We start from the raw sequence: 24,119 nt of genomic DNA on the forward strand, positions 1-24,119 counted from the left end.
ATGCTGATATACTGTATTATCTGGATCTTTCAGAAAACTCCAATACCATCACTCATGAGATGCTACTCTATGTAATCTGGTAGGGGAGGGTGGAATCACCCCTCTGCACTTTCCTTTCAGAGAGCTCACCAGTGATGGCACCGGCGAATTGCTCGGCGTTGTCCTATCACCACTCTTGTTTAGAGTTTATCTCTAACTACTAGGAGAGATGGAGAAGGGATTTGGGATACCAAGTCTTCTGTATGCTGATGGTGCTCAGCTCTGTCTCCTTTTCAATAGTCCCTAACAGAACTGTTCCCTGCTTTCCCAGCGCTTGGCAGAGGTACGGAATTGAATAAAGGCCAGGTATCTCTAATTCAAGCCAAAAAATTTAAGTGACACTGGTAAGCAAATGGAATCACTCTGAAATATTGCAAAAGAAAATTAATCTGATTCTCCTCTCAGTGACACTAATATAAATCAGGAGTAATTGCCTTACAGTCAATGCAGTTATACCAGTGTCAAATTGGTGGACGTGAGAAGAGAATGAGGCCCACATGCTGTTCCCACACCTGAGCTAATCTGTCAGCAAAAATTATGGCAACTTTGGGGTCTTATTGGATTCCACACTAACCCCTGATGTCTAACTAGCAACAGAGACCAGCAACAGATTTTTATCACCATTTGGGTAAGAGATGGCAGCTAGAGCTCATCAAAAAACAGAAGACAAAATTTGCAGGAATTTTGAAAATTTAGGAATGTTTTCATTCTATTTTTTTTAACAAAATGATTTGGGGTTTCACAATTTTTCATTGCTTTTTCATCAGATGTTTTTCATTTTCAAAATGAATCCTACTAATCCATAATGTGCTCATTTTTGCACTGCATTATTTTCACAAGAACAGCTATCTGCACCTACTTTTTAGCAAATACTTAACAGCGTACACAATACTGTAGTGAAGTCGCCTCTTACTAAGAATGATACTTGGGCAAAATATTAGCATTCTTTGGTTAGTACAGTAATCATGATAGGTAAACAAAGAATTAAATGTTTTTACTAGGGCTGTCAAGTGACTAAAAAACTAATTGTGCTGTTAAACAGCAACAGAATTCCATTTATTTTAAATATTTTTGGATGTTTACTACATTTTCAAATATATTAATTTCAATTACAACACAGAATACACAGTGTGCAGTGCTCACTTTATATTTCTTTTTGATTACAAATATTTGCACTGTAAAAAACAAAAGATATGTATTTTTCAATTCACCTCATACAAGTACTGTAGTGCAGTCTCTTTATCAAGAAAGTTGAACTTACAAATGTAGGATTATGTACAAAAAAACTGCATTCAAAAATAAAGCTATGAGCCTACAAGTCCACTCAGTCCTACTTCTTGGTCAGCCAATCACTCAGACAAACAAGGTTAGTTACAATTTGCAGGCGATAATACTACTTGCTTCTTGTTTACAATGTCACCTGAAAGGGAGAACAGGCGTTCGCATGGCATTGTTGTAGCTGGTGTTGCAAGATATTTACATGCCAGATGCACTAAAGATTCATATGTCCCTTCATGCTTCAACCACCATTCCAGAGGACATGCTTCCATGCTGATGATGAATTCTGCTTGATAATGATCCAAAGCAGTGCAGACTGACGCATGTTCATTTTCATCATCTGAGTCAGATGCCATCAGCAGAAGGTTGATTTTCTTTTTTGGTGGTTTGGGTTCTATAGTTTCTGCATCAGAGAGTTGCTCTTTTAAGACTCCTAAAAGCAAGCTCCACACCTCAGATCCCTCTCAGATTTTGGACAGCGCTTCAGATTCTTAAACCTTGGGTCGACTGCTGTCGCTATTTTTAGAAATCTCACATCAACCTTGGGTCGAGTGCTGTAGCTATTTTTAGAAATCTCACATCGGTACCTTCTTTGCGTTTTGTTAAATCTGCTGTGAAAGTGTTCGTAAAACGAACATGTGCTGGGTCATCATCTGAGACTGCTATAACATGAAATATATGCAGAATGTGGGTAAAACAGAGCAGGAGACATACAATTCTCCCCCCAAGAAGTACAGTCACAAATTTAATCAACATATTATTTTTCAAATGAGCATCATCAGCATAGAAGCATGTCCTCTGGAATGGTGGCCAAAGCACGAAGTGGCATATGAATGTTTAGCATATCTGGCATGTAAATACCTTTCAACATAGGCTACAAAAGTGTCACGCGAAAGCCTGTTCTCGCTTTCAGGTGACACTGTACATAAGAAGCAGGCAGCAGTATCTCCCGTCAATGTAAACAAACTTTTTTGTCTTAGCGATTGGCAGAATAAGAAGTAGGACTGAGTGGACTTGTAGGCTCTAAAGTTTTACACTGATGGGTTTTTTTTTGTTTTTGTTTTTTTGAATGCAGTTATGTAACCCCAAAAAATCTGCATTTGTAAGTTACACTTTCACAATAAAAAGATTGCACTTCAGTACTTGTATGAAGTGAATTGAAAAATACTATTTATTTTGTTTTATCATTTTTACAGTGCATATATTTGTAATAAAAAATAATAATATAAAGTGAGCACTGTGCACTTTGTATTCTGTGTTGTAACTGAAATCAATATTGAAAATGTAGAAAAACATCCAAAAATATTTAATAAATTTCAACTGGTATTTCTATTGTTATAAGTGCGATTAATCGCGATTAATTTGTTTAATCGTGATTAATTATTTTGAGTTAATCACGTGAGTTAACTGCAATTAATTGACAGCCCTAGTTTTTACTCTGTTTCAAATGCTTTTATTTGAAAGTTTAATTCTGCTCTTATATTTTGTTTGTAAATGGGGATTTATTTATTTTTTTGAGCTGGACAGTCTTGTTAAAGAACTGAACTGGGCAACATGAGATCTTCTATTCCTAGTTGTACTATCCATTTGTTTGTGTGATCGTAGGCAAATCACGCTGTGGCTCCTATAGTGCAGCCACTCCACCTGGTTACCTCCTTTAATACCAATCTGCTTACAGGTTTTGATGGACAGGCCTGGGTTCTTCTGGATCCCAACACCCACTCAGCAGGGTGTAACTCCTTTATTTTCTTCCCATATGAATGTATTTAGCAGTGCCTCCACTCCCCTCATTCTTTCCTGGCAGGGTCAGTAGGGCACCTTGGCAGGAAAATTCTAACCACAGGGCAACCCCCACTTACTTGCCAAATAGTTGGAAACTCCCAAGAAATACTGTGACCATAATATCTTCTGTGCAGCAGTTAACCATTTGGCTGCTGGGTTCAGTACAGCCCAAAGGACTCACAAATGGGATAAGGTGGTAAGTCCTTCCTTAGGTTTAATAGGCAGCAGGTAATAAAATCCCCAACCCTTTACCCCCTGGCTTGAGGACAGAGTTTAGGGAGTAAGGGGTCTCCCAAACAACTTCCCTGACTAGCTAACTAAAAGATGGTGTACTCACAAACTCTGTGAATGATCCTCAGGTTCAGAGATGGCTCTAAACTCCTTAGTCACTGCAGAGGGGATGATGGCTACTGCTGGCAGGCCTGCTCTTCATGCAGGAGTCAGGCTGCTTCGAGTCCCAGGATTTCCCCTCACCACCAAGGGGTGCAGGGCTCAAGGTGCAGATTACACAACTCTACTAAAATCCAAACTTTATTCTCAGACACACTCACAGCAGGCAGCCAGAGCAGTAGTGCCATGTGGTCCCTGATCTGTGACCTAGAGAGCTGGAGGGCAAACTCAGCCTGGCTGGGAGAAGTTTTCCCAGCAAAACTCTACAAACTGGGAGTCACCTCAGAGCGGGAAAAGTTCAAGCTGAGGGGTCTTGCTTTTAGGTCCCCAGAGGCCAGTTCTCAGGGGGAACCCTGCATGCAAGCCTGAGACTCTCCAGCTCCCCACACAACCAGACCTGCTTTCCCTGGATAGCTCCAGACTGCTCCAAAAATGGCTTCTCCCCTCTCCTCAGCTCCCGGGGTGGGGGAGGGGAGCATTTCACTCCCTATTGGTTGCCAAGCAGATTCTGAGTCTGCCTTGGCTCCCCCTCCCAGGGACAGTGCACCTCTCCCTGAGCTTCCAATACCAGCACACAGAGCACCAGGAACCCAGGTAAACTCCTTAGGGGTTACAGAGTAACAGCCGTGTTAGTCTGTATTCGCAAAAAGAAAAGGAGGACTTGTGGCACCTTAGAGACTAACCAATGAAGTGAGCTGTAGCTCACGAAAGCTCATGCTCAAATAAATTGGTTAGTCTCTAAGGTGCCACAAGTACTCCTTTTCTTAGGGGTTACACTCCATTTCCACCTCAATAAAATCAGGGTAATACTTCCTAACCTCATAGGCCTGTTGTAAGGCTTAAGTCCCAAATGTTTGCAGGTGTGTAAGAAGACTGGATGGAGGACATTATAGAAATGTCAAGCTTTAGGATTGTGAAGCCATGGCAGCCACTCCAGTACATACCCAGGGTCCTTGACAGGCTTGTGCAGTCCATGTTGCCTCAGTTGCCATGCTATTGTTTGAGCTAGCTAGATCAAAACTAGCCAGGTATGTCTACATGTGCTGCAGTCACTCATCTGATTGCTGTGTAGACATACCCTTAATGTCAACAGATTAAAGTGCCAGTGGATGGCACTCAATAATACATAGTATAGTTCCTGGGTTTTGTTGGACTAATAAAACTTGTTGTGCACTACAAATGGTTTCCTCTGGCAGCTATTTAAATCAGCCCCTAACACTGTACTCCTCCAGCAATGCAATGCAAACAAAAGGAGGTGGGAAGGAGAGGACACCTTGGAACTATCCCTCTTTACACTGGCTGCAGAATGGGACCAGCATGTAGGGTGGAAGTGTATACTGCACCCCATATAGGGGTATAGCAGCCTGCACACTTGACTTATGTGCCAAGGAGCTGCAGGAGGAATTCTACCTTCCAGTGCCCCCCCCCTTGGGTAATACACTCCACACCAGTGATTCTCAACCAGGGATACGTGTACCCCTGGGAGTACGCAGAGGTCTTCCAGGGGGTACGTCAACTCATCTAGATATTTGCCTACTTTTACAACAGGCTATATAAAAAGCACTAGCAAAGTCAGTACAAACTAAATTTTCATACCGACAATGACTTCTTTATGCTGCTGTCTACACTATACTCTGAAATGTAAGTACAATATTTATATTCAAATTGATTTATTTTATATTATATGGTAAAAATTAGAAAGCAAGACATTTTTCTATAACCGTGTGCTGTGACATTTTTGTAAGGTGAAACTTGGAGATACGCGAGACAAATCAGACTCTTGAAAGGGGTACAGTCGTCTGGAAAGGTTGAGAGCCAATGCTCAACGCTGCCACAAACACAGGATTTTGCAAAAAGGCATAATTGAGCTTTCTGCAATTTAGGAAAGCCACAGAGTAGGAATGGTGCTGTCAGACAAAAAGAAATCTCTGTTCTGCTCTGAGACACACAATTCTTCTGATTATTCCTCCTCAGCAACTCTCTGTCACACACTCTTTCCTCCTTGTGACTGTCTTTATATTAGCTGTTGTAGCTCCATCAGCTACTGGTTTTCCAAAGGGCTCTTTAAAGTGGAAGTTATAAGCTGTCTCCACCAGGCCTTCCATGAGGGAAGGGAGTACAAGTAGCTTCTTGGGGAGAGTTTTTTTGTTTCTTTTTTTTTTTTTTAATTGGGAATACATTTTTTTTAAAAGCACTACACCATAGATGAGAATTTCCTCTTGGTGTCTGATGACATCAGAGTGCCAAAAAGAAATCCTTGTTAAAGCCTTCCATTCAATTCTTAACCCTTTGGCAATATTTTTGACTAATGTTGAGGAAAGGTATAGTTGATTTTTGATGCTCAAGAAAATTGAGGCTAACAGCACTGGCAGACATCATGCAAGATTTCTCCCACAGTCCTAACACACACATCCATGCCACTTCAGCCCTATGTCTCTCTTGGGCATAGACTGCACAAGGTGCTAACAGTGCCAGATTATGTGAATTTATGTCCAAAAACATTGGCAACTCACTCAGTTGATTCATGGCATAAATGGATTTGAATAAGGGACTATACAAGCGGAACACCACTGAGCACCCTGTGCATTAAAGTCCAGTGGTATTCTGAAAAGTGACCATGTAAAAACACAACATTGGGACTATTTTAGAACAACTAACAGAAATATCCAAAAACAGAAGACCTGGTAGTAATGGAGGACTTTAACTACATAGACATCTGTTGGACAAGAAAAATGGCAAAACACAAAATTTCCAGTAAGTTCTAGGAATGTACTGGGGACAACTTTTTGTTTCAAAAGTGGAGAAAGTAACTTGGGGGACAGCCATTTTAGACTTGATTCAGACCAAGAGGGAGGAACTGATAGCGAATCTGAAGGTGAAAGGCAATTTGGGTGACAGTGATCATGAAATCATAGGTTTCATGATTCTAAGGAAAGAAAGGAATGAGAGCAGGAGAATAAGGACAATGACTTCAAAACTCCGAGAACTGCTAAGTAAGGCCCCATGGGAAGAAAAGCTAAGGGATAAAGGAGTTCAGGAGAGATGGCAATTTTTCAAGGAGACAATATTAAAGGGACAACTGCAAAACTATCCTGATGCGAAAAAAAGATGTGAAGAACTGCAAAGGACCAATATGGCTGCATCAGGAGCTCTTTAATGACCTGTGAAGCAAAAAAGGAATCCTACACAAGGTGGAAACATGGATGAATGCTAAGGAGTACAAAAGAACAGCACAACCATGTAGACAAAATCAGAATGGCTAAGGCACAAAATGAGTTACACCTAGCAACAGACATAAAAGGCAATACAGAGATGTTCTTTAAATACATTAGGCTCAAGAGAAAGATGAAGGAAAGTGTAGGTCCATGCTTAGCATTAAAGGAAAGATAATAACTGATGACATCAAGGAGCCTGAGGTGTTTAATGCCTATTTTGCTTCAGTCGTCACTAAAAATAATAAGGGTGAACAGATATCAATACAATTAACAAAAAGGGGAAAGGAACACAAGCCAAAATAGTGAAAGAACAGGTTAAAGAATATTTGCATAAGTGAGATGTATTCAAGTCAGAAGGGCTTGATGAAATTCACTCTAGGATATTAAAGGAACTAGCTGAAGCAATCTTGAAACCATTAGCAATTATTTTTGAGAACTCCTGGGGAACAGATGAGGTCCCAGAGGACAAGAGAAGGGCAAACGTAGTCCCTATTTTTAAAAAGGAGAACAAAGAGGACCTGGAGAATTATAGACCTGACTAACTTTAATACCTGGAAAGATATTGGAACAAAGTATTAAACAATCAATTTGTAAGCACTTACAGAATAATAGGGTTATAAGGAAGAGCCAGCATGGATTTGTCAAGAACAAATCATGCCAAATCAACCTACTTTCCTTTTACAGGGTTACTGGCCCAGTGGATGGGAGGAAGCAGTAAATGTGATATATCTTGATTTTAGTAAGACTTTTGATACAGTCCCATGTGACATTCTCATAAGCATATTAGAGCAATGTGTTCTAAATGAAATTATTATAAGGTGAGTGCATAAATGGTTGAAAGATTACTCAAAGAGTATTGTCAATGGTTCGCTGTCAAACTAAGAGGGCGTAACTAGTGGGGTTCCTCAGGGGTCAGTCCTGGCTCCAAAATTATTCAATATTTTCATTAATGGCTTGGATAATGTAGAGGAGAGTATGCTTATAAAATTTGTAGATGACCCCAAGCTGGGAGGAGTTGCAAGCACTTTGGAGGATAGCATTGGAATTCAAAAATGACCTTGACAAATTGGAGGATTGGTCTAAATTCACAAGATTAGATATGGTGTGTGATTCCTACACCTATTAGAATATACATTTTGGAATCTTAATTTAGAGCATTCCCTAAACAGTGTGTTGTTCATTTTAGTTTGCTTTTATTAAAACATCCCCACATGAAATCTTTGTTTAATCCCACAAAGCCCTCACTGGAGTTTGAGGATAAGCAAAATTAATATTAAAATGAAATACTAGTAACTAAAGAAAACTATGTAAGGTCAAGAAGTCTGATGCTGTTATGTCCCATCACTGTGCTGTGAAATAGATCTGGATGAAATCCTAATAACATTTTATTACCAATAATGTTCTGCTCATATAGATGAGAACAGCATCTGAAAAACAAGAAACTTCTTCTAAAAGTTTTATATACATTTAAGTATTCAATAGCAAAAATACAAGATCTCTCCTTTGTTTAAATATATTTCCTGCCTTCTTTATTGTTATATACTGTGTAGTGGCAGACCTATTTATAGTCCAAGAAAAGGAAAAACCTCCACTGGAAGCAGAAAAACTAAGCTGGGAAAGAATAGCAGGAAGTGTGACTGCCATTTAGCCAAACAATCTAGAACTAATTGGGCTTAAAAGCTCTCCAGCTTTACTGTAGCTGCTGAGAGTAAACAGAGCACAATTCTGTTTTTCTCTTTAGAATCGTTAAAAGGGGGTGGGGGTGAATAATGAAAATAATGTAAGTACTGAAGAAGGGGAAAGAAAAATCTCAGCAGCTCAACACATGTAAGAGAAGTTATTGTGGGGAAAAAGAAGAACTATACAGTACTGAAAAGGGGTGGACTGTGTCAAATTAAGGTCAGTATCTCCTTTGGCATTTCTGCTTGCTACACTGTTAATGCAGTTGTCCATGGTTTTTCAGTCTAGCAGCTAGTAATAATATGTTTGTGTGGCAAAATTCAGTCTCCATACATTTTAGTATGAGCTTCAGAGAACGAATTTTGCCACACAAACATATTACTAGGTTAACTGGCCTTTAATGATAAAGCTTGCTTGAGAAATAATTGTGGTTTGGTTATAGATCCTTAAGAGTTCCTCCTAAGCAATAGAAATCTTTTCCAAACAACTACTATTAGATAATTTTGCTATTTCTGATACATTTGTCTTCTGTTTGAGCTTACAGTTATTAATTACTACAGTCATTTTGATGGAAGCTTTTTTTCCTATAAAGAAAAACATGAAGTCAACACCAAAATGTACATTATTAAAAATGTCACAAAATAAAAGATTTAATCTTGTCAGACATGTCCATTGAAAAGAATCAACCTAAAATGGAGGCATCTGAAAGTTTATATTGTTCTTAAAAACATGATGGCAAATTACATATTTGGGATTAATTTAGTTATTTGCTTGCTTATTTAATTTCAAAATGATGCAGCAGCCATTGCAAAGTCCAATGTAATCAATGGCAGACTGAAATAGATTAGAAAATGTAAGCCTTTTGTTTTGGTATATTATTTACACATTTTATATCATCTTATGACAAACATAACCTGAAATTATCTATAAAAGCTACATTGTAAAATGTCAGGGTATAAAATATATCATCTTACTGGATGGGTACTAACAAGAACAGAAGACTCTTAGAGGAAAGTCCTAAAAATACAGATTTTCTCTCATTGATGGCGATCTAGATTAGGTTGGTTTTTGTTTTCTTCATTTCAAAATTGCTTTGCCTCATGCCAAAATAGGAGGTGGTGGTGTGACTTGAAGTCAAAATAGTAGAAATACAGGATATATCGTATAATTCTGAAATATTCAGTGATCTCCACAGGGTGTGGACAGTACTATGGGTTTTTCACCATTCTTGAATTCATCATGACAGTGATCATTATACCGGTTTCAGTGATGTACTGTATTATGTCTATCATGGTACAATCCCTATTATTCATGAATTACTCATGTTATTAAGGATTAGTGTGTTATTGTAAAATGTTGCTGGTGAGGAAAAGAAAAGGAAAAGCGTATGCTGTTATGCTACTTTATCCTGGTAGGATGGTGTTATGTTTAGACTCTGGTGTTGTGAAGATAGCAAGGCAGGATGTCTGCTGATACATATGGAGGTAAGAAGCTGGGATAGGACAATGGTAAATAGTGTCAATCCGTGCTGTTTACTAACAGCCCGATCTTGTTTAGTGCTGAGCTAGGATTTCATGGCATCAGGTTGCTTATTCTATCTGGTTTAAAGCACTGCTTGTTTCCTTACAAGAGTTGTCTTTTCTAAGAGATTGTGGTCCTCCTCCTGTGAAGTGTGGAGCATCTATATTGCCATTGACTTCATTCTCACCAGAGATGCTCCACACTTCACAGGAGGAGGACCACAATCTCTTAGAAAAGACAACTCTTGTAAGGAAACAAGCAGTGCTTTAAACCAGATAGAATAAGCACAGCACAGGATTTTGGTCTATTAAAATATTTGCAATGGATGCCTTGGTAGATACAATTAATTTTTGTGGAGAAGGTTGATAGTCAATTTGTTCTTACTCAGCGCTATTTATGCGTGACTTCAGTAAAAGTTTTGTCTGCATAAGGACTGAGTAAAAACAGAGAGAGGATTTGGCCCATAGTTTTTAAGTCGAAAAAAGGTAAATTGCGCAATCCTTATTAATACAGATTACCTCTTGCTCACTTCAGTAGGGCTACTCAGATGAGTAAGTGCTCATCAAACTGCGTAAGGGTTGCAAAATCTATCCCTAAGTGAATGCGATTGGTTTAATTAATATTAACAGCTAGGCTTCAGGGACCCAACTGAATAGCAACACTATTCTCTCTTTGTACAATGCATGTGTATCAGCCTTGTTAATTCCAGAAAATATAGGATAAATTGATCACTTTCTCTGCATAAGTCGTCAAACATTCAGAATTTTTCAGGTCTGAGATGTTCACTACAATATTATTTTAAAAGTACATTTGGCTTGTACGTGTGTACAAAACCTGAGACTATTGTTTAGCCAGGAAGAGGAAAACTGTTTGGGAACCAGCCATTTTATATTGTTAGTTTATAATAGTTACTATGGCTTAAAATGACAGAATAGTGTACTGAGGCAGTTTCATGCGTGCCTATGAAAAAGAGAGTATATTATAGAGGTTACTTAGAAATTACTTAATTCATACTGTGATGTGTCATTCCATATTCTTTATGAAAATATGCTTATGATATAAATATGACATAACTGAGATATACTTTATGCAAAATGGCTCATGTGAGATATCATTGGAAAGGTTATGATTTACTCAATGTGATTTTCCTATTTGTATGCATTTATCATTTCTGTATCTGAAAATAGGAATATTGACTATGTACCTGTATTTCAACTATGCTACTTTGGGTGATGCCCACTGCCAACACTTTAGGTACAGTAATTCCTCACTTAATGTTGTAGTTATGTTCCTGGAAAATGCACATCCAATTTCCCCATAAGAATGAATGTAAATGGGGGGAGGGGGTTAGGTTCCAGGGAAATTTTTTTTGCCGTACAGTGCAGTACTATAGTTGGGAGGTGCCCCCGCCTTACCCCACACAGGCACAGCCCACTGGCACTGGAGATACTGAGGCAGGCAAGGAATCTGACAGTGCTGTAGGCTAGGAGAAGCACATTGTGCAGCAGCAGGGGCAGCTTCCCCTACTCTGCAAGCACCAGGGACAGGGGGCTCAACCCTCGGCCCGCTCACTCCACCCCTTCCTCCAAGCCCCCACCCTTAACCCACCTCTTCTTCCCCCCCACTTTAGTCCGCACGCCGTGTCCTTGCTCTTCCCCCCTCCCTCCTGCCCACGGCAATTAGCTGGCTTGCGATGTTCAGGGGGCAGGAGGGTGGGGGGAGGAGCGAGGACTTGGCACATAGCCTCCCCGCTCCCTCCCCTGCCTCCTGCCCGTGGCAATCAGCTGGTTTGCGGCATTCGGGAGGCAGGGGGAGGAGGGGGAAGGCGCTGGTCCGCTGGGTATGCCGACGGGCGGGAGGCGCTGTGGGGGGGCATAGGGGAGCTGATGGGGGGTTCCCAGCTGTGGACAAAGCAGGCAGCCAAACGACATTATAGAAAAGCATTGCACAATTTTAAATGGAGCATGTTCTGTAATTGATCAGGGACGTAAGATCGAAACAACGTTAAGCGAGAGGATGTTAAGTGGGGAGTTACTGTACAACAATGGAAAAGCCAGACAGGGCGGATGGCCCATCAACAAGGACAATGGACTGTAAAAGAGCTTAGTCTTCCTGTGAACGTGTGAGTCTGCCTGTGAAGAATGGCTACGAGGGCCCTATAGAGTCAGGTGGTCTTGTCACCTGATGCTAAAACATTACCTGGGACTTCTTGCAACTTTCCACTGTAAGTGAGGGAGGTGTCAAACTAGGAAACAAAGGACTCCCACTTTATGCAAATCCTATTTAAGGGTGGGGAGTGAGGTAATCCAGGTCATCAGTTCTCCCCTGCTACCCCACCTAAGATGACGGCTGGAAACAAATAAGACTGAACATGGGGAAAGAACTGGGCCAAGGCTGGAAGGGCATCTGGCCTGTGAAGAAGATTATTAGAACCACATTTAGGGTGAAAACCCACATGTAACCTGTTTCTTTAGTGTATTAAGCTTAGTTTGCATGCTCTGTTTTATTTTCTTAGTAATCTGCCTTGTTCTGTCTGCTACCTCCTTAACTACTTAAAATACACCTGTTATAGTTAATAAATTTATTTCTGGCTTATAATATAACCCAGTTTATGTGATTTCTAACTGGGGGGGGTTGAGAAATTGTGCATACCTTCTTCGACATTGAGAGAAGAGGCGAATATAATATATCTGTGGGCCTGTACTCCAAGTGAGGTGGCCATCTGAGTGCTGGAGCGAGTCCCTTAAACTGAGTCTTCCCAGAGCTGATCTGCAGCTGGGTGTGTCCCTACCTGTGTGTGTGTTGGAGGAGGTTTTAAGAATCTGGCTCAGCAACACAGGTAAAAGGGGGCCCATGCTGGCAGAACAAGTAGACTCAGTGGTATCTCAGCACATCAAGTGACTTCCCAAGGGGTCCAACCCATCACACATACGTTTAATAAATTCATACTCTTAGAAAGGAGAATTAGGGACAAAATTCTGATCGTATACACGGATGAAAATCCACTGAAGTCAATACAGTTACTCTAGGGTAACCGAGGACAGAGTTTGTCCCATGGGGTTAAGTGCACGCAGCATAGCAGACTGTCTACCCACTTTTCTCTGCTTCTCACACTATGGGGAATGCAAAGCTGATGTAAAGCTACCTTTACCCACTCCCACACCCTTTCACACCTGCACTCAGCATGGGAATAGAGCAACTGAAAATCAGGGTCATTGTGTCTGCAGTACTGCCAAAATCAAGTGTTCAAAAATTATGAGTCAAGCTCCGTATAATCATGAGATTGTCTTAAAAACCATGAGACTTTTAAATACAATAAGTGTCAGGTGCTTTTTATTTGCCATTTGACATTTTAGTGTTAATGTTGTCAAGCTTTTCTCCACAACCAAGAAAGCTAGAACTTTAATTTAAATAAACTGAGATTCTTATAGAATCACATGATTCCAAGAGCTGGGGCTCTAAGAAAAACACCAAATATAATAAGACTTGATTTAACATTACTAGGGCTGACAGTACTGTGTCTGTGAGCTCACTAGCTTCAAAACACTATTTGTAGAATGAGATATATATCAAAAGGAGGGATTCTCTACTGGTGATGTAACTACTCCCAAGAGAAAGCAGTAAGCCTTACTCTTCAGCCACTCCAGAGTATATAATATACTCTGATTTTATAGGAAACAATAGACATGTTCAAAACATATAATCCAGAAGGATTTTATAACTATTTTATGAGAATCATAGATTCCAGGGCCAGAAGGGACCATTGTGATTATCTAGTCTGACCTCCTGTGTAGCACAGGACAAAAAACATCCCCAAAATAATTCCTAGAGCAGATATTTTAGAAAAATATCTAGTTTTGATTTAAAAATTGTCCGTGATGGAGAATCCACCTCAAATCTTGGTAATTTGTTCCGATGATTAATTATTCACTGTTAAAAATGTATGCCTTACTTCCAGTCTGACTTTGTCTAGCTTCAACTTCCAGCTGTTGGATCATGTTATACCTTTCTGTTAGACTGAAGAGCCCATTATTAAATATTTGTTCCCCCTGCAGGTACTTATAGCCTGTGATAAAGTCACCCCTTAATCTTTTATTTGTTTAGCTAAATAAATTGAACTCCTTGAATCTATCACTATAAGGCATGTTTTCTAATCCTTTAATCAATCACTTCCAGTAACCAGATAAACTCCTTTTAGTGAACACAGGCATTGACACACCTAAATGGTTGGTAGAGACAGTAACTTCTTAGCATCTGACGGGTGTTCAGCAATCTGTGTGAAATGACTTGGTGGTGCATCAAGATGTAAACTGAAATATGAAAATTGAGTCTCCATTCATTCCACAGGGAGTTAATGTGCTTAACTTCCATTAGAGTTAACAGGAGTTATGTTATTAAATTCCCCATGCATTAGGTTATGAATAAGCCCCAGGTTTGTCAGGAGTTAACTAATACAATAAAACAACATGGTAAAGAATACTTTTTTATGTTTCTCTAATCTAATGACTTTCCTCTCTGCTTTTTTGTTGAATAGAGAGAGGTGAAAAATACAGTCATAAATCATATGGAAAACAATGAAATGCAAACATTTGTATTGATTTTGGTCTGTTATTTTAAAGTGAGGCCTACTGCTGTTGGTTTCTACCCACCCTGCCCTTAATGTGTCTATGCTTAAGTGTTGTAGGCCTAAAATAATCTTTTTTCAGTATTCATTAACTGAAGTATTAAAAATATCAAGATTTATTCTAAGATACCTACATTAAATGCACAGGGCCAAAAGTGTTTTATTCTGTGAGTTTAATAACTCGGAACATATTAGCTTAGATTGTAAATTTGGGTACAGCCCTGAGCAAGAGGTGATACTTTAAGATGCATGCCCTTATGAGAAGTTCCAGGAGACACTTAGTAAAATCCTGTACCTCTTGAAGTCAATGGTCAAAGTTTTGTCAAGAGATTCAGCGAAGCCAGTAATTCACTGAGAGACATCCCCGTGAGTCATAATTTCTTCCCTGCTCCCTCCTTGCTCCTGAGCAGGTAGTAATTTACCATCAATTGACCTGTACCATCAATAAATTATTGCCTCCACAACATAAGATAGCTCAGATACTCTGGCCAGTGAGTAAGAAAGGGGGAGTCAAGTGTCCATCCATTCCCAACCCACCAGCTATGCTGCAAGTACCTCATTTATTCGTACATTTCTGGACTCAATGTCTGGTTAGCCCCCCTAACTGTGTAGGAAAGATTGCTACTCCCTTGCATCTCTTTGTACTCTTGTCACATTCTGGCCTGCAACAGGGCGGCTTGCCCCTTAAGGGCTGGAGAGCCTGCGGCCAGCCAACCCAGATTATTAAGGAGGCATACCTGGATCCGATCAGGTAATTCCCTATAAGGGCAGCAGGTGGTTGTAGAAGTGGGGGGAGGGTTGGGAAAGTGCAGGAACCCATAAGCTGTTGAAGGGAAGAGCTTGCTCCCAGGGAGCTAGAGCCCAAGCCCTGAGGCTCCAAACAGGTACGGCCTGTCAAAGCAGGAAAGGACCTAGGCTGGAAGGCTTGGGAGTAGAGTGAATTAGAGACTGCTAGGAATGAGTTGGCTCCCACAGAGAGATCTAAGGTGTAGTGTTTCCTTACTGAGATAGCAGGCAAGAAAAGTCTGGAAGTGACCTGGTAAGAGAATAAAACTGATGGACTGTGTTTAGGGACTTTGAGTTTTATTTTGGAGCTTTATTTATGTGACTAAACTTGGACCCTTGAGATGGGATGGTGAATGAGCTAGTAAGTTTAAGAGTTTAAGAAGCCATTTGAGGGAGAAATTATTAGCAGGGTGCATGGGAGGTGGCTGACCCCACTAAATGATCCAATAACATTATCAGAAAGCAGCAAAACCTTGGAAATGCAGGTGTTTTATTAGGGGACAGTTAAAGGAAGCTTTCCTAGAACACATGTGAATGTGGTGATCTATGCAACAGCCTAGCACAGCACATGGGGGACAAGCAAAACATTGTGGGGAATTAACCACTTGATAAAGAGCTTTCAGTTCTGGGTGTGTCAGTACTATAAAGATATTGCCAAATGACATGCACTTAAAAGAAGAACAACAAATAAGGCTAATGCTAAAAGCTTTATATCAGATGAAATACTGAAAATGTTAAATAAGCATAAGCTGGCTAAGAACTGACCAAAGCCCAGTGTGCTGCAAATGTTTATGCAGGTGTTTAACTTCAAGTTGGTGAGTAGTCACATTAACTTCAACAGATTCATAGCGTTTAAGGCCAGAGGAAACCATTAGATCACCTAGTTTGACCACCTACATATCCCAGGCCACTAAGTTTCACCCAGTGAACCCTGTTGAGCCCCATACCCTGTTTAAAGTAAAGCTTGTGTATAAGTATTTGCAAATTCAAGACTTAAGGGGGAACATGGTAATATTCTATATAAACTTGAAGGATCAGAATAGTGAGGATTAATTAGAGTGATAAAAAGCTCTTAGTTTAAGTGGGAACAGGAGCGTAACCACTGGTGGGACTGGGTGAGCTGTGGCCCACCCACTTAGCACCCAGGCACACACCCTCAGCCCCACCTCTGCTCCCACCCCAGCATTTGCCCCACTCCTCCTGTCTGGTGCTCCAGCCGGGGAGCAGGGGTCAGGGTGTGGGGGCTTGCAAGCCCCCGACCCCTGCTCCCCAACTGGAGCACCAGAGAGGGGCAAACCCCTGTGTCCTGATCCTGTGCCCCTGCTAGTGTGCCAGGTGGGTAGGGCGGAGCAGGGCAAGCCCCTGACCTTGCTCCCTGGCTGGAGCGCCAGGCAAAGCTGGGCAAGCCCCCAACCCCATTCCCCAGTGGGAGCGCTGGGTGGGCATAGCAGGGCAAGCCCTCGTGCCCCGATCCTGCTCCCTGCTGGAGCACTGGGAGGGTAGAGCGGGGTAAGCCCCCAACCCTGCTCCTGGGCTGGAGCATCGAGCAGAGCAGGGCAAGCCCCAAGCCCCAGGCGGGAGCGGTGGCATATTTTTCCGGGCCCTCCCATTTTTCCAGGGGCCCTGGCCAGAGCATCTATTCCCCCCTGCAAGGCTGGCTGGAGGAGGGGAGACGTGGTCCTGATCGCTCCTACCCCACATCATTGCCCACCCACCCCAAGTTGGGGCCCACCCACATGTGCCATCCTAGCTACACAGGGCCATCCTTAGGCATACGCAGCATATGTGGCTGCGTAGGGCAACTGAAAATTTGGGGCACCCTGGATTTTAGTGTCCACCCCCTCCCGGCTCGTCCTATCCCTGTTCTGACCCTTCCTGCAGGCTCCCACGCAGCAGGCTGCTGCAGCCTGGTGAGTCTTCCTCCGGAGGAGACCTAGGGCATGGCTACACTGGAAACTTCAAAGCGCTGTCGCGGGAATGCTCCCATGGCAGCACTTTGAAGTGCGAGTGTGGTCGCGCGCGAGCACTCCTGGTAATCCATCTCCACAAGGGGATTAGCTCCGAGTGCTGGGAGCGCGGCTCCCAGCACTTGGAGCCTGGCTCCCAGCACTTGGAGCCTATCTACACTAGCGCTTTAAAGCACTCAGACTTGCTGCACTTGGGGAGGGGGGGTGTGATTTTTCACACTCCTGAGCCAGCAAGTTAGAGCGCTATAAAATGTAAGCGTAGACAAGTCCCTAGTAACTTAAAAATGAAAAAGCCTTCCAGACCTATTTGCACAACATTGAAACTGTTAAAGAGCCATTCAAGTGGTAATGAAGCCCTTTAACAGGCATTTGCCAACCCACAGGTGTATACTGTCAGTTTATGAATTTACTGACAAAAACAGTTGTGCATTTCTGTAATGTTTATTCAGAACATGTTGGGCTACAGGACCTTAGTTTAAAATTTGCTTTAAAAATATTTCATTAGTGAGTTGGTGAAGATTATAAAATCACATCTCTTAAGAAATCCTTGCATAGATTTTTAGATGCACAATCATCTTTAGCCTTAAATACTTGGATCTTCAGACGTATAGTTTTTTAAATAAATCCTTCAAAAGACCACCCTTATCTAAAATATACATTTTAATTTGAATTACTATAGTAAAAAAACCTTGCTTCCAAAGCCTTCCTGTCCTTTCTCCCCATCCCTTTTTCCCTTCCCACACACCTCTTTCCCCTCCCACGTTGAAGAGAACCTTTAAAGGGAGAACACCCCTTTCCTTCCAGATAGCTGGACAAAGAGTTTCCCTTTCTTTACCTTGGACTATCTGATGAACTAGTTTTAAGAGATCTCTCCAGCAAAATCAGTACCTAGTAAGATATAAAATCCTTTGTTATGCCTAAAATCTTTGGAAACATATTTTTTAAAGTTGGTGAAATTTCATAAACATGTCTATTGTTACAGAGATCACACAAAGTAAATTAGTGTTCCCTTTTTCTAAAAGCAATGAACATTGTTATGAACACAATAAACCTCTGTGATTGATTAATTTAAAATAATGTCTTTGTTTCAGTGAGTTAAATATGTAGTAATCTGGAATGATTACTTAATGAAGGCTTGAGAGTACATTTAAAATATAAAATCAGCTTAGAAATACTGATTAAGAAAATGTAAAACAGAGAAGAGCTGCATCATGTATTCCATAATATTTAATGTTGTATTCAGCAAGACAGCTGACTCACCCTTACTACAAAGTTTTTGCAAATAAACATCTGACAAACTTCAGGGCATATCAAAAAACCTGTGACTGCTCTTCCCCAGTAACCAGTATTAGTTTGGTGGTGGTAGCGGCCAATCCAAGGACAAAAGGTGGAATATTTTGTACCTTGGGGAAGTTTTGACCTAAGCTGGTAAAGACAAGCTTAGGAAGTTTTTCTTGCAGGTCCCCATATCTGTACCCTAGAGTTCAGAGTGGGGGAGGAACCTTGACATGGTGGCATAGTGGTGGGATTAACCTGAAATCATTTTGAGATCCAGTTGAGATTTTTTGAACTAGAAATACAGATTTTTAAAAGGATTTTTTTTTCCTTTGGAGCTCCTGGGAAAGCAGCTTGTTTTCTCTCTGCTTTGGAGCCAGAGCTGAGACAAAAGGGGATTATCTTTGTGAATTGCAGGTTTTCTTTGCCTGGAGGCAGGGTACTTAACTCCTGCAGGGAAATTCTCAGTCTTCCAACCCAGAGGTTTTTTTTTTTTTCCCCCCTAAAAGTAAATAGGGAGGGCGGTGTTCTACCCATTTTCCTGGAGACAAAAAGGGCAGGATTTTTTTTTTTTTTAGAATTTTGATTTTTTTGTTTTACAAGGAGCACAGGTTTGAAAAGGAATTTTTTTTTTTCCGTTGGGCTGCTGGTAAGCAGGTTTCCAAGTAGTTGGAGGTTTTTTGCTTTGATTTGGGCCCAGAGCAGAGACAAGGGAATTGTCTTTTTCTGTAGGCTGACAATCACTATCAGAGAATAGGTATTCTATTCCAGCACAGCAAAATTTTACAGCCAAGTTTTGTTTATTTCTAAAGTTTGGGTGTAAAGTTAGTTAAAACAGAGAGGTTAGAATGACAAAATCCACGGCTCGACACAAGCTGGAATTAGCCAGATTTCAGGCGGCGGAAAGACAAAGGGAACATGAAAGACAGATAGAACTCATGCGGCTGAAGAAGGAACAAGCGAGAGAGGCAGAACAACACCAAGCGGCTACTCACAGGAGAGCTATGGAAGCAAGGGACAAAGAACTGGAGAAGGAAAAAGAGAGGAAGTATGTGGAGGAGATGGAGAAGATAAAGGCTCACTAGAATATCCCAACAAACCCTAGTAATCCTTCTCCAAGTACCACTTCCCATCCCAGAAAGTTCCCCACCTACAAGGCAGGCGATGATACTGAGGCCTTCCTAGAAAACTTCAAAAGGGCCTGCCTTGGGTACAACATCTCTACTGACCAATACATGGTAGAGCTGAGGCCGCAGCTCAGTGGACCCTTAGCTGAGTTGGCAGCTGAAATGCCTAAAGAACACATGAACAAGTATGAACTGTTTAAATCCAAGGCGAGAGTCAGAATGGGGATAACACCCAAGCAGTCTCGTCGGAGGTTCAGAGCCCTAAGGTGGAAACCAGACGTGTCATTTACCCGACATGCCTACCACGTTGTGAAACATTGGGATGCCTGGATATCAGGAGCAAGTGTTGAATCTCCAGTAAATTTGCCCTTCCTAATGCAAATGGACCAATTCTTAGAGGGTGTTCCTGAGGAAATAGAAAGATACAGCCTAGATGGGAAGCCCAAAACTGTAATCGAGGCAGGAGAGATTGGAGCCAGATGGGTGGAGGTGGCAGAGAAGAAGAAAACTGGTCGCAGTTGGAGCGGAGACCAGAAGGGACAACCCCAGACCACACCCTATTACCGGGGGGCCGCCCAAGGCCCCACCTACCTCCCAAAGAACCCTCCAGACCCCTTATCGTCCCACCACCCCATTCTCCAGCAACCCACCTCGCCCCAGTGACCCGTCAGCTGAACGATGTTTTAAATGTAACGAGCTGGGGCATGTAAAGGCCAACTGCCCCAAGAACCCCAACAGATTACAGTTCATTGCACCGGAATCACACCAGAGGTCCGCAGGCCCAGATACCTCCCAGATACCCTTGGAGCGGAGGGAAACTGTGAGTGTGGGCGGGAAGAAGGTCACCGCATGGAGGGACACCGGAGCACAAGTGTCAGCTATCCATGCTTCCTTAGTGGACACCAATTTAATCAACCCAGAGATCCAAGTGACAATTCAACCCTTCAAGTCCAACTCTTTCAATTTGCCTACAGCCCAGTTGCCTGTCCAGTATAAGGGCTGGTCAGGAACGTGGACTTTTGCAGTCTATGATGATTATCCCATCCCCATGCTGTTGGGGGAAGACTTGGCCTATCATGTGAAGCAGGCCAAGAGGGTGGGAACGGTCACCCGCAGCCAGGCTAAACAAGCCGTGAGGCCTAGCTCTGTTCCGGAAACTTCTATCAGGACCCGGTCAGAGGTGATGGACCCGGACCCCAGGCCAATGTCTGCAACAGCAGTAGTGGATCCCGTCCCAGAGACCCAGACGGAACCAGTCCCAGAACCAGAACCAGCCGAACAACCAACACCAGACCCAGTGTCAGCACTGAATCCAGTACTTGCAACCTCAACACCAGAGGGCCCCACCGAACCTGAACTGGCAGCAGCCGATAACCCTACACAAGAGGCTCAGCCGGAGCCTGAATCCCAACATAGTGCACCAGCGGAGAGCAGTTCACAGTCAACAGAAACAGCTCCATCCCCTATATCGCTTCCAGAGGGACCAAGCCTAGGTCCACAATCCCGTGAGGAACTGATGTCTCCAACATCAAGGGAACAGTTCCAGACCGAACAGGAAGCAGATGAAAGCCTCCAGAGAGCTTGGACGGCGGCACGGAGCAACCCACCGCCTCTCAGCTCTTCTAATTGATCCAGGAAGAGGACTTTTATACAAGGAAACTCTTTCTGGGGGACACCAGGAAGACTGGCATCCTCAGAGACAGTTGGTAGTTCCAACTAAATACTGGGCCAAGCTCTTGAGCTTAGCCCATGATAACCCTAGTGGCCATTCTGGGGTGAACAGGACCAAAGACCGTTTGGGGAGGTCATTCCACTGGGAGGGAATGGGCAAGGATGTTTCTATCTATGTCCAGTCTTGTGAGGTGTGCCAAAGAGTGGGAAAACCCCAAGACCAGGTCAAAGCCCCTCTCCAGCCACTCCCCATCATTGAAGTTCCATTTCAGTGAGTAGCTGTGGATATTCTGGGTCCTTTTCTGAAAAAGACAGCCAGAGGAAAGCAGTACATACTGACTTTCATGGATTTTGCCACCTGATGGCCGGAAGCAGCAGCTCTAAGCAACACCAGGGCTAAAAGTGTGTGCCAGGCACTAGCAGACATTTTTGCCAGGGTAGGTTGGCCCTCCGACATCCTCACAGATGCAGGGACTAATTTCCTGGCAGAAACTATGAAAAATCTTTGGGAAGCTCATGGGGTAAATCACTTGGTTGCCACTCCTTACCACCATCAAACAAATGGCATGGTGGAGAAGTTTAATGGAACTTTGGGGGCCATGATACGTAAATTCGTAAATGAGCACTCCAATGATTGGGACCTAGTGTTGCAGCAGTTGCTCTTTGCCTACAGAGCTGTACCACATCCCAGTTTAGGGTTTTCCCCATTTGAACTTGTATATGGCCGGGAGGTTAATTGCAGTTGGTGAAGCAGCAATGGGAGGGATTTACACCTTCTCCAGGAACTAACATTCTGGACTTTGTAACCAACCTACAAAACACCCTCCGAACCTCTTTAGCCCTTGCTAGAGAAAACTTACAGGATGCTCAAAAAGAGCAAAAAGCCTGGTATGATAAACATGCCAGAGAGCGTTCCTTCAAAGTAGGAGACCAGGTCATGGTCTTAAAGGCGCATCTTGGGAAGGGCCATTCACGGTCCAGGAGCGCCTGGGAGCTGTTAATTATCTCATAGCATTCCCCACCTCCAACCGAAAGCCTAAGGTGTACCATATTAATTCTCTAAAGCCCTTTTATTCCAGAGAATTAAAGGTTTGTCAGTTTACAGTCCAGGGAGGAGATGACGCTGAGTGGCCTGAAGGTGTCTACTACGAAGGGAAATGTGCTGGTGGTGTGGAAGAGGTGAACCTCTCCATGACCCTTGGGCGTATGCAGCGACAGCAGATCCAGGAGCTGTGCACTAGCTACGCACCAATGTTCTCAGCCACCCCAGGACTGACTGAACGGGCATACCACTCCATTGACACAGGTAATGCTCACCCAATTAGAGTCCAACCTTACCGGGTGTCTCCTCAAGCTAAAACTGCTATAGAACGGGAGATCCAGGATATGTTGCAGATGGGGGTAATCCGCCCCTCTGGCAGTGCATGGGCATCTCCAGTGGTTCTAGTTCCCAAACCAAATGGGGAAATACGTTTTTGCGTGGACTACCGTAAGCTAAATGCTGTAACTCGCCCAGACAACTATCCAATTCCACGCACAGATGAACTATTAGAGAAACTGGGATGGGCCCAGTTCATCTCTACCTTGGACTTAACCAAGGGGTACTGGCAGGTACCGCTAGATGAATCTGCCAAGGAAAGGTCAGCCTTCACACACATCTCGGGCTGTATGAATTTAATGTACTCCCTTTCGGGCTGCGAAATGCACCCGCCACTTTCCAAAGACTTGTAGATGGTCTCCTAGCGGGATTAGGAGAATATGCAGTCGCCTACCATGACGATGTGGCCATATTTTCGGATTCCTGGGCAGACCACCTGGAACATCTACAAAAAGTCCTTGAGCGCATAAGGGAGGCAGGACTAACTGTTAAGGCTAAGAAGTGTCAAATAGGCCTAAACAGAGTGACTTACCTTGGACACCAGGTGGGTCAAGGAACTATCAGCCCCCTACAGGCCAAAGTGGATGCTATCCAAAAGTGGCCTGTCCCAAAGTCAAAGAAACAGGTTCAATCCTTCTTAGGCTTGGCCGGTTATTACAGACGATTTGTACTGCACTACAGCCAAATCGCCGCCCCACTGACAGACCTAACCAAAAAGAAACAGCCAAATGCTGTTCAGTGGACCGAAAAGTGTCAGAAGGCCTTTAACAAGCTTAAAGCGACACTCATGTCTGACCCTGTACTAAGGGCTCCAGACTTTGACAAACCGTTCCTAGTAACCACAGATGCGTCCGAGCGTGGTGTGGGAGCAGTTTTAATGCAGAAAGGACCTGATCAAGAATTCCACCCTGTAGTGTTTCTCAGCAAAAAACTGTCTGAGAGGGAAAGCAACTGGTCAGTCACTGAAAAAGAATGTTACGCCATTGTCTATGCTCTGGAAAAGCTACACCCATATGTTTGGGGATGACATTTCCACCTGCAAACTGACCATGCTGCACTGAAGTGGCTTCGCACCGTCAAAGAAACTAACAAAAAACTTCTTCGGTGGAGTTTAGCTCTCCAAGATTTTGATTTCGACATCCAACACATCTCAGGAGCTTCTAACAAAGTGGCTGATGCACTCTCCCGTGAAAGTTTCCCAGAATCAACTGGTTAAAATCGTCCTTGAGATGTAGAAAATATTGTTAGTCTTTATGTACTTGGTAGTATATTTAGAGATGCATGTGTCTTATTAACTCTGTTTTTCCTAGAGCTCCAGGAAGAAATCCCAGCCAGTGTTTCACCCTAGCTGAGATTTGGGGGGCGTGTCATAAATATAAAGGGAAG

At 42.7% G+C, this 24,119-nt stretch overlaps 1 protein-coding gene across 2 annotated transcripts in view; it reads left to right on the forward strand.

The window, feature by feature from the left end:
• The first annotated feature begins 8,422 nt into the window (after window positions 1-8,422).
• Window positions 8,423-24,119, forward strand: part of RASGRP3 (RAS guanyl releasing protein 3) — a 105,731-nt gene continuing 90,034 nt past the window's right edge. For both annotated transcript variants that reach the window (XM_073338433.2, XM_073338436.2), the window contains exon 1: window positions 8,423-8,603. The gene's annotated coding sequence lies outside the window, so the exon portion shown is untranslated. The remainder of the gene's footprint in view (window positions 8,604-24,119) is intronic.

Source organism: Lepidochelys kempii, chromosome 3, assembly GCF_965140285.1.
Source record: "Lepidochelys kempii isolate rLepKem1 chromosome 3, rLepKem1.hap1, whole genome shotgun sequence".
Lineage (NCBI taxonomy): Eukaryota > Metazoa > Chordata > Testudines > Cheloniidae > Lepidochelys > Lepidochelys kempii.